The following is an 11,891-nucleotide window of genomic DNA, read 5'->3' on the forward strand; positions in this document are numbered from 1 at the left end:
TGAATTGAATTATAATTGAATTATAATTAAGGCGTCATCCATATATTACGTCACAGTGTAAGGGGGGGGGGGGTCATACTAAATGTGACAATCCCTGTTAAAGGGATACAAAAAAAGCGTGACATAGGGGGGGGGGAGGGGTCCAAAAACCTGAAATTTGGTGTGACGTAATATGTGGATGATCCCTAAGGTGATTTCGAATCACAGAAATGCTGGGATTTTACAAAGGGGAATCTTGATACTTATGATGATGGAATAATGGTGATTTTTATGTGACTTTCGAAATTGTCCCATTGTACCCTGCGCATTTTCTTGGTTCATATCATATGTTTATATACAATTAGAAAACCTACACTTATAGTCATTCATATTTAAAAATATTTTAAGCGGGTTACTCACGTATTAAGTCGATATAGCGATCGACATGTTTCGTCGTTTGAATATCGACTTAATACGTGAGTAACCCGCTTAAAATATTTTTAAATATGTATGAGTCTCACGGGAGTTTTATAGTCAAAACTTATAGTCATTATAAAAAAATTGCTGTTTCGAAATAGGTAGGTACCGGTTTATTGGTGAAGTGGTCCCTAGGGGGACACCTCGGACACTGGCGATCAAATATATGAAAGAGGCGCGTTCCTAGCACACTAAGCTCGTGTAGGTGAACGCGTACCATGCTTGTATGAGTGAAATATGACAGGTCGACTGTTCTCGTTTTTGACAGGCGGTAACTATGAGGTAACCGAGATGGGATGGGTGGCGCTTTCAGCGGGGAGCGGGAGTGGCCATACTTTTTCAGATAATTTCTTACAACTAAATATGTTACTTCAACAATTTTTAAACATATTTTGCCTACATACCTACTGGTTGAAAATTAAAATTAAAATTAAAATCTACAGAAGGCATCACACACCGTATTCTCATTAAAAAACATCTGTCATAGTTTGTATTACGCTACTATCTAAGCTGAATTTAGACGAGCAAGTTATTGCTGCAAGTTTTGAGACAGAAGTATATGCAAGAAAGAGATGCAGACACTTGCCACTCACTCTTACCTATAGTTGCGTCTCAAAACTTGCAGCAATAACTTGCTGGTCTAAACTCAGCTTTATATCTACCTCAGGGACATCATACAAATAGGCATGCTCACATTAATATGCACGCCACGTTCCGAGATAAACAAGGCTGGCCTTGAGTCGACAAATAGCCCAGTTTATTTCTTTTATCGCCTGAACCAACAGGCGGTTATCAACTTATCTTATTTACATATCGGTTTCAATTCATATCGAAAACATCTGCGAATATAACGTTTTTGCACTACATTTTCCTGGTATATAAATTTTAGAACTAAAGCCAGACCAGGGACCATTCTTTTTATTTTGTGCGCTTAATTTCCTCACACGAAAATCTGTAGAAGAGCATTTCTTTTTTTTTTTTTTGCAATTTTTTTATTTTGATTTTTTTAGGGAATTTTAGGTCAATTGTACTCAGAATCACGAGTACTTTCAATCTCACTGGGAGAAAAAAAGTGTCCCAGAATTTCCATACATTTTTGTTACTTTCCTCTTTTGTTATCCCACACAACGTGTACGGAAAATGGTAACAAAATAAGAAAAAATCGTATGGGACAATTTTTTTAACTACTAGGATTGAAAAAGCTAGTGATTCTGAGTAGCAATACCCTTTTTCTTAATATTACATTTCATAAAAGTGGCAAAAAAAAAGAAATGCTCAGAAAATGGAGAAATGCTCTATCTAAAATACTAGACCTAGACTTTTATGGTCAGTGATAAAGTCGTTAACCCCATACAACAGAATAAGAGCGCCCTCCTGACAATAGTCATTATATTTCTGGTGGCTTTAATAACAGCAAACGGCTGAAGCGTTCATTTCTAGTTCCCACCTGGGTATTATTTAGAAAGGATAAAACCAAAATTCCTCCCAAAAGTTCAAGGAAACTCATCATCATTCTCTTGCCCTCATCCCAGTCACTTGGGGTCGGCGCAGCATGTCTTTCTCTTCCATACATCTCTGTCACTCGTCATCTCATCATTAACTTTTAGTTCCATATCTTCATGTCTCACACAGTCCATCCACCTCTTCTTCGGTTTTCCCCTCCCGTTACTTCCCCCACCTTCCACATTCATACGTAATATCTTTCTCGTCACATGCCTTTCATCCCTCCGCATTACATGTCCATACCATGCTAGTCGATTCGCTCTTACTTTTTCAACTATCGGTGCTACTTTAAGTTCAAGGAAACTAGACTACCTACAATCGATGGAATCAGGCGTTACTTTGCGGAAATCCATGTTAATCGTAAACTAGAACTTTCCTTTGCTAATCCGCGAATAGATAACGTGCAAGTCAATCAGTGCTAACCTGTTATAATTACTTGCGTATTTTTTACATGCAATTAATTTTCCCACCCTCCCACCGCAAAAATAAAAATAAATACGCAAATAAATATAACAACCCACCACCAAATATACAAAACTCGACACGTGTTTCGCCTCTCTACGAGGCATCCTCAGGAGCTGATGTTGACGGTCCGAAGTCCCGCAACTGACCTACTGACTGTCAGTTGCGGGACTTCGGACCGTCAACATCAGCTCCTGAGGATGCCTCGTAGAGAGGCGAAACACGTGTCGAGTTTTGTATATTTGGTGGTGGGTTGTTATATTTATTTGCGTATTTATTTTTATTTTTGCGGTGGGAGGGTGGGAAAATTAATTGCATGTAAAAAATACGCAAGTAATTATAACAGGTTAGCACTGATTGACTTGCACGTTATCTATTCGCGGATTAGCAAAGGAAAGTTCTAGTTTACGATTAGACTACCTACGTTTAAAAGAAAAGAAAAGACCTAGCATCAATTTATTCCAAAAATTGTATCACTTGTCTGTGTGCGTACTAGGGCTCTGGATATTCGGTACTACCCGCCGATCCGTGCGCCCGGCCCCTTAGCCCCGGCGGTGCTAAGCGTCCGAACTACCCGAACCCGCCGAAGTCCGTTCCCGTGTAGTGCCGTTCGCGCGTGTAGTGCCGAATGCGCGTTCGGGGCCGGACGGCCGGACGCACGGACTTCGGCACCGTTCGGGTATTGAACACACGAGGCGGCCGGCGGACCGATCGACTTATTGCCGTGCCGGTTTGTATTTAAAAAATAGGTGAAATTTAATAATTTAGCGAACGAATACGAATTGGTTTTATACATACTCGTTTTATTTGAATCAATAACGTGTTAACTATATTTTTTGCACTTGTTCCCGTTACGTTATAGGCTACTCGTACAGATTAGATAATAATTATGATTATATGTATTCAATACAAATATTACAAACGTATTCCATATAGGTCCATAATTCGCCAGGAACACTAGTCTACTGTTTTTTTTTCAATAAAGTTGCTTAATACAATTGCGAAAAGTAGAGTTTAATGGACTTTATTTGTCTCTAGGTTAACTAATAGAAGTCTAAACAGGGTATTGGTTTGTGTGAAAAATACTATATTAGTTCTATTACTTACTTGATTGTTTTATGATATTCATGGTGCCTTACTAACTATCTATAGGGACCATACCACCTATAGGTACTTACTACATATATGTACACATGTTGACAAATATACTTCAAAATATTGTCTTCGGTTACCGCGACAGTTACTCATGCAATTTATTATAGTTATATCTATGTCTCATAGTTTTAAAATAAATAAATAAATATTGGGGACATTACACAGATCGACTTAGCCCCAAACTAAGCAAAGCGTGTACTATGGGTGCTAAGCGACGATATACATACATACTTAAATAGATAAATACATAACTATGGAAACGGATTATATCACGTATACTGAATTTACAATTCACCCCGACGTTTCGAACACTTTACAGCGTCCGTGGTCAACGGGTGACACCCATAATTAATTGTAAATTCATTACTTATAGGCGATATAATCCATTTTATTTCATAAATATCCTTCAAATTAAGGAAATTTATTTGAACTATCGAGTTATTAGTTTTTATCTAAAAAGTTAGTAGAATTAACGTCGCATGAGAAGACAAAGGTAATAATGACTTGTGGGCGGCACAATAACCAATACCCGTGGTGATTTTTTTTTACTGATAATAATGACACTCAAACCTCACACCCGGCGCATCCCTTTGACATGGACAAACCTTTTGTTTGAAAAGTTCTAGATGTAGCCGCGCTGTTTTACAAATACCTAGTTAAGAATGGTATTTTTTTTGTTATTTTGGAGTGAGCCACTTTGAAGTGAATATGTATCCATAGTCCTGGTTCTTAACTTGAGCTAGTCGGATAGGGTGTGACAAAAAGCATGAGACTTGACATGTATATAGATAACTTGCAAACACTTAACAGAAAAAAATAAAAGTACGCAGACGCCGAGGTGTCAATGTTTCCCCTCTTTTCCCTCATTTTTAGGGTTCCGTAGTCAACTAGGAACCCTTATAGTTTCGCCATGACTGTCTGTCCGTCCGTCCGTCCGTCCGTCCGTCCGTCCGTCCGTCCGTCCGTCCGTCCGTCCGTCCGTCCGTCCGTCCGTCCGTCCGCGGATAATCTCAGTAACCGTAAGCACTAGAAAGCTGAAATTTGGTACCAATATGTATATCAATCACGCCAACAAAGTGCAAAAATAAAAAATGGAAAAAAATGTTTTTTTAGGGTACCCCCCCTACATGTAAAGTGGGGGCTGATATTTTTTTTCATTCCAACCCCAACGTGTGATATATTGTTGGATAGGTATTTAAAAATGAATAAGGGTTTACTAAGATCATTTTTTGATAATATTAATATTTTCGGAAATAATCGCTCCTAAAGGAAAAAAAAGTGCGTCCCCCCCCGCTCTAACTTATGAACCATATGTTTAAAAAATATGAAAAAAATCACAAAAGTAGAACTTTATAAAGACTTTCTAGGAAAATTGTTTTAAACTTGATAGGTTCAGTAGTTTTTGAGAAAAATACGAAAAACTACGGAACCCTACACTGAGCGTGGCCCGACACGCTCTTGGCCGGTTTTATATCACTATTTTCAGTTTTTTTATATTGTCATGAAAACCGTGAAAGCTATAATCACAATATTTAGGAAAAGTATATTCTCCATAAAATTTTCTTCAATACTGTCTGTTAAGGTATAGCTTTAACTCATCATTTTAAAATTATGCTTAAGTCCCCCGCATAATATTTGTGTTTAACTACTAGTGGGATGAGTAGGGGTAGCACTACCGTCTGTTAGTAATATACTTTAAATGGAAATATTGTAGAGAATTTCATGGTACTTCTGCTAAACATCTTTCTGGTAAGTACCTATTCGTAATATTTACTTACCAAAACCTTTAATACCTACCTTTAATAGTTTTCGTGAAAATTTAAAAAGCTAAAAATAGGAGATAATAGTGGGGGAAGAGATTGACTCCTCAGCGTGTTTCTACTTCTATTTATCCTTATGAACGTCAAAGCTATGTGCATACCAACTTTCATGCTTTCTCATTTAGGCCACTGAAAACGCTTGCCCTGATATATAATTAATAATGCCGAAAATGGAAAACATGGAAAAAATCGAGTAGTTAAAATTTGTCCCCCAGTCACAATTGCTCCGCTGTCCCTTTCTCATTTTAGTTATCATTTTTGGTTCTCATATTCGCTTGAACCAAGAACGCGAACGATCATCAAGCATCACTATAGGTCGAGAACGGATCGGACCCGCGGGTTTTTAGAGTCCGTCAATCCGGACGCACGGACTACACGGGTACCCGGACCTTAATTACACGGTCCCTAATTACCCGTTCCAAACGGGCCAGAAATCCGGATTCGTGTAACACGGGAACGGATACCCGGCAACGGGTACACGAAACACGGACGCGACCGGGAGCCCTAGTGCGTACCATACTTATTACACATTTTAAACATGTGCTTCAAAGGAATTTCCAAAACAAGAAATAAATATCATATACAAAGAAAAACTGACCAAGGCCTCCAACTGTCCCGTTGGAATCGAACCAGCGTCCTCCATTTACCGCACGGATACCTAAACCGCTCGGCCACCGGGTCACGAAGGCAAGGGTCGAAAATTTCAAGTATGTATATGACATTTCCGAAACCTCGTGGCGCCCTCAAAAATATAAATTAAAATATTACAAATACAAACACAAATTCTTAGAGGAATTTCAAAACCTAAAAATAGCACGTTATCAAACCCCATAGCGAAAGTCTCTCTAATCACAAATCTGTTACCATCGGCGATATCACTTGTAACTAATACCAATTAAAATACTAAATTCCTAATCATCCTCGCTTTTCTTCGGAATGTCACCTCCATGACTTCACCGCTCAAATATGTCGGCGTGTTATAAAATATACATTTACTGCGATTTGATGGAAAAATCGTGAAATACCTGACTGTGATTCATTTTCAGGCACGTATGCTGATCATGAAAGGGCGACTGAAGGTTTTGTGGACAATCCACATTGGAAAATTGTTTGTGAGACGTTTACATATTTGTTGTTTAAGCCAGAAGCCTGCCCTGTGCCACAGTCTCTACGACTCAGTAGCTAGTTACTCTCCGGTAGCGGCGACGCTAAAGGTACCTACTGCGTTCGAAAGCAAAAGTGGTTGAACAAAATTACTATAAATGTTACTAGATATCGTCCAAAGTTAAGATGTTATTATTTAATACTGTTAACTATAAGTTTTAATACATTAATACCACATTTAATCAGTCACAAAACACAAAAAATATCATTATGCTTATTATTCTTATCCACGTTTATCCAAATCCGCTTGCATGTGTTGCGTAAATATACGACGCGCTTGTGTGCACCGCGCGGCGTACGTTTGTTAGAAGAGATATTACTGGTTTATACTGTGCCTGTGCGCCCTGTGGTGGCAGGTTAAGAATTTCACCATCCCCTTTTCACTTGTGGGTGTCTTAGAAATCTAATGTGGGATATAGAAAAATTGTGGTGTCGCCGATAGACTAGCAATCTGGCATTGTAATATGACACTGAAACTTGATCAGTTATATTTATGTACTCTGCCTTGTGTCAACGCCACAAGCTCGAGTTCGTGTACCTAATATGTTAAATAAAAAAGCCCTGAAGTAAAATATATAAAAAAATCTTATGATGTTCGTTAGTCTTGCTTAAATTCGAGAACTTCTGGACCGATTTAGCTAATTTTAGTCTTAAAATATTTTCAGAAGTCCAGGGAAGGTTTATAAGTTGAGAAAATATGGAAAAATTGTGAGGAATATTGAAAAAAGTACAATAATTATATATATATATATATATATATATATATATATATATATATATATATATATATATATATACTTCCATACAAACTGAGCCAGAAAAAAAGTCGATAAGGCGATAGTTTGATTCTAACAATAACAATTTAGGATATCAAAGACTTGAAAGTTTTTTATTAGCGCAGTATGGAGTTAAATTCTGAAGACACAAAAAACTCCAGTTTCTACCATGTCTCATGTCAAACAGTACATTATAGCGTATATGAGCCAGCAAAGTCAAATGCATTAAAAAGACTGACTATTACCTTCATATGTCGAGTTTTACATTCGACGGCGATGAGGGCATACATGATAATGACATCAGATCAGATACGAGGGAACAGAACAAAGGAACGAAATTGAAATAACAATGGGGTATAAAATAAGTAACACTTTTGTATCTGTGGATTGATTTCAGTTTGTGCATCGGAGTTAAAGTATCTGATGTTTATTTAACTATAAGGTCACTAACCTTATCTAGGTACTAAGCCACTCTTCAAATAATGAGGTTTTTGAATTTCAATTCTTTAAGAGCTATCCAGCGTGTGGTTACGATACGGTGATTGAGGTGTTCCCACTCTTTATGCACACTACAAAGCAAAAAAACAATACAGTATAGTCAGTATATACCAGATACCAGACCTGTTCGTCGCCTTGCTATTTCCTGTTTGCCCCACCCAACCATACGCAGGCTGGCCCCGACTCCAAAAATAATTAATTTGTTTATAATTTGGATGTTTAGATTATTGCAATCCGATAACAAATCTGAATTCAAAGGTTTATTATTTTTTGCTTTTTAGTTCTCCGTGTTTTGTAACGCGCTTATTTTTGAAGGCGGTTTTATTTTTTGTTAAAAAGTTTATTTATTTGTTGATTTTTAGTGGTTCCTATTGATATTATATTATGTATCAGTCCGAATATATGTATAGTAGTGAAATAATTATCCTTGAACTCCTAACCATTGAGGAGTTGACCTTCCATCATCAGCTCAGCCACATAAAATTATTACCATCAGGCGTAAATACTAGTGTACCTTTGAAAAATACACTAAAAACGTTACATGTGCCTATAACATTTGAAGAGTTCCCTCGATTTCTCCAAGATCCCATCATCAGACCCCGACTTGGTGCCAATGGGACCATCTCGGGGTTATACCTAATCGATTGAAAAAAAAAATTTTGAAAATCGGTTCCAGATTCTCGGAGATATCGAGTAACATACATAAAAAAAAAAAAAACATTCAGTCGAATTGAGAACCTCCTCCTTTTTTGAAGTCGGTTAAAAATCTACTTCTACCGCTCAGAACCAACTTTCATAATTAATTGAAAAATACTAATTTGTAAAATTTTCGGCACTGTTTGTCTTTTCCGTATTCCATCAATTGTATATTTTGATGTAATGACTGTTTGTTGCCATAATAAAATTAAATAAAAAAAAAATAAATAAAATACAATTATGAAATAAAACTATGGAAACGGATTAAATCGTGTATAATGAATTTAAAATACATCCCGACGTTTACCACGAGCGCTGTAAAGAGTTCGAAACGTCGGGATGTATTTTAAATTCATTATACGCGATTTAATCCGTTTCCATAGTTTTATTTCATGAGTAACTATCGCGGTAACCGAAGACAATATTAAAATACAATTACTTTATTCAAAACCAATTCATTAATTACAACATATTAAAAAACTTACAACTAAACACTTATACTAAAAATCTTATAAATAAAAACTTATATTACGTATCTATAAATAAATGAACATCATCATATTGCCCTTTATCGCCCAATGATGAGCATAGATTTCTCTTCTAGGTCGCCACTGCTCCCGGTCCGGAGCTAGACGTCGACCCAACGAGCCATTTTTTTGCTGAGGTGTGCCAATAAAGAGTATTCTATCTATCTATCTATACGTTCTACTTATTAAATAAGCTACTTTAATTTGATTACATCATTATTCCCATTTTATTTTCCATTCTTTTATCAGTTTTGTTCACTGTAAACAGGAAAAGACTAATGATAAAGTGTAACTAGTAGGTACAAAACGATTATTTTATCCAGACGAAACAATATTCAATTTAAATATTTGCTTTCAATACTAATTGTGCGATTGTTTCCGAATAACCTTGTTCTCGATATTAAAATGCTTGTAAAAATGGCGGATACTTTGTATTTGCATTACTTTTTAAATCATACATTTGTTTGAGAAGGTTCTTAATGTTATAACAAGCGTTTCATTTTCTAAGTATTCATACACAAAAAATAAAAAAAAAAATAAAAAAAAAAATAAACATTCAGTCGAATTAAGAACCTCCTCCTTTTTTGAAGTCGGTTAAAAATCAGTTTCATTTTCCACAGAGTTCAATTGGAGCCATTGGAGGAAACTCTAACACAGCGCCGACTTTGACAGAAAAAACTGAGGAGGTGTAAATAATGGTTAAATAATTGAATAAGTACAGTCAGCAGCAGAAGTAGCGTAGCGGGCAAGGTGTTCAAAATGAACTTGACACGCTTTCATTTTGAACACCTTGCCCGCTACGCTACTTCTGCTGCTGACTGTACCGTATTTTTACAGGACACGGAACACCACGCTGTCTTCAAAAACTTGCATTGCCGACGTCGGCGAGAGGACCGCCAGGCTCAAATGGGACTGGGCTGGTCACGTCTCTCGCATGCATCCTGACAGGTGGGCTGGTGTTGCTGCCAAGTGGATGCCACAAATAGAGCGCGGACGTGGCAGTCTGGTAGACCCAGAAGGAGATGGAAGGACGACTAGATACCACCCCACTGACTGGCCGGAAGAGGCACTAAACTGGGAGTCGTGGAGGGGAAGTGCGTTTTCACATTATCCGATCCGATATCGAATGTCGGACCGATATCCCATATATTTACGCCACCATATTTGATTTTTGTCCTTGAAATCCTTACTACATCCGATATCGGATCGGATAATGTGAAAACGCACTAAGGGGAGCGACCTTTGCCAACGATGGGACACCATTATGGGCTAGTAAAAAAATTACAGGATTTTATGTGTAATAAAAATGTGTATGTTGTGCTATTCTTATTCATGCGTAGGTATAGTAGGACTGATAATAACTGTTTATTTTTTGCGATACTAGACCAGAGAGATAATAAATTGGTACCATAAAAAAAGTTATCACTAAAAAACGTACAAAATTAGGGCACACACGAAAAAAACTGTTATGAACTTATGTAACACGTGTAACATGAAAAACAGGCAAAAACTCGATCGGATCAGCAAATATTATGTTCTGTATTTGCATTGATAGCCGCTCCCAGGCATAAAACCGTCCTTGGTGCTATCTGCCACTTTATTCACAATTTCTTGACTAAAAATCCTAATATAACTTGACACCTAGTTTTGTTAGAACTTTAGGTAAATTAAAGACCAAGTTTAAACAAGTTTTGGTCATGACAAGTGCAAATATATTTATAGTTAATACGGAAAGACACATATGGAGACACGTGTGTGTAACAAAAGGTGTTTCATGGCCGTGCAGTGCTAACATAGGTGTTTGGATAGCTTGCATATGGCAACGCTTCCGAATGGTAGCTGCAGTAACTTAAGTATGAAAACAATTGGTTTAAATAGTTCACCCCCTGGAAGTTGCTCAGGATCGGAATAAATAAGAATAGAATTACGATACAAGTGCGTAAGAAAGGAAGTTCTCTTCCTTGTCGCATGTGTATCGTACGACGTTTTTCAGTACAGATGAACCTCCGAAGTTTCGACCTGGCATATAATAAACCACTTCTCGCACTAGTGCGTAAATAAAACACCATCTGTATTGAAATAGTACATTACGATACAAGTGCATAAAAAAGGAAGTTCGAAACGAGTGGCGATAAATTAAAAGACGACCGAAGGGAGTGTTTTAAATCGACACGAGTTACGAATTTCCTTTTTGCACGTGTATCGTACGACGTTTTTCAGTACAGATGAGCCTTCGAAGTTTCGACCTGGCACATAATGAACCACTTCTCGCACTAGTGCGTAAAAAAAAAACACCATCTGTACTGAAAAAGTTTTTTACTTACTATGATGCTAATATAGATTTAAGTGAGGCAAAATGCCTAAGATATGACCTTAAAGATGTCAATTTAAAAAGAACCAAATTGAACTACTTTATGGTCCCTTCATTCCTTCTCACTACTCATAGTCGTATTTTTCTATGCCATAGAAGGAAAACGAGCAGACAGGTTGCCTGATAGTAAGCGATCACTGCCACCTATGGACACCCGAAACGCCAAAAGAGTCGGACGTGCGTTGCCGGCCTTTAAGAAGGATATACGCTCTTTTTTTGAAGGTTTGAGAGTCGTATCGGTCCGGAAATACCGCAGGCGACAGATCATTTCAGTTCTGTGCGGGGCAGAAAGATTCTAGAGAAATAGTTGAGGCACACCCCGGACATTGGTGATCAAATATATGAAAGAGGCGCGTACCTAGCACTCAGTCTAAGCTCGTGTGAACGCGTACTATGCTTGTATGAGTGAAATATGACAGGTCGACGCGTTCGTTTTGACAGGCGGTAACTATGAGGTAACGGA

Source organism: Leguminivora glycinivorella, chromosome 11 (assembly GCF_023078275.1).
Source record: "Leguminivora glycinivorella isolate SPB_JAAS2020 chromosome 11, LegGlyc_1.1, whole genome shotgun sequence".
Classification (NCBI taxonomy): Eukaryota; Metazoa; Arthropoda; class Insecta; order Lepidoptera; family Tortricidae; genus Leguminivora; species Leguminivora glycinivorella.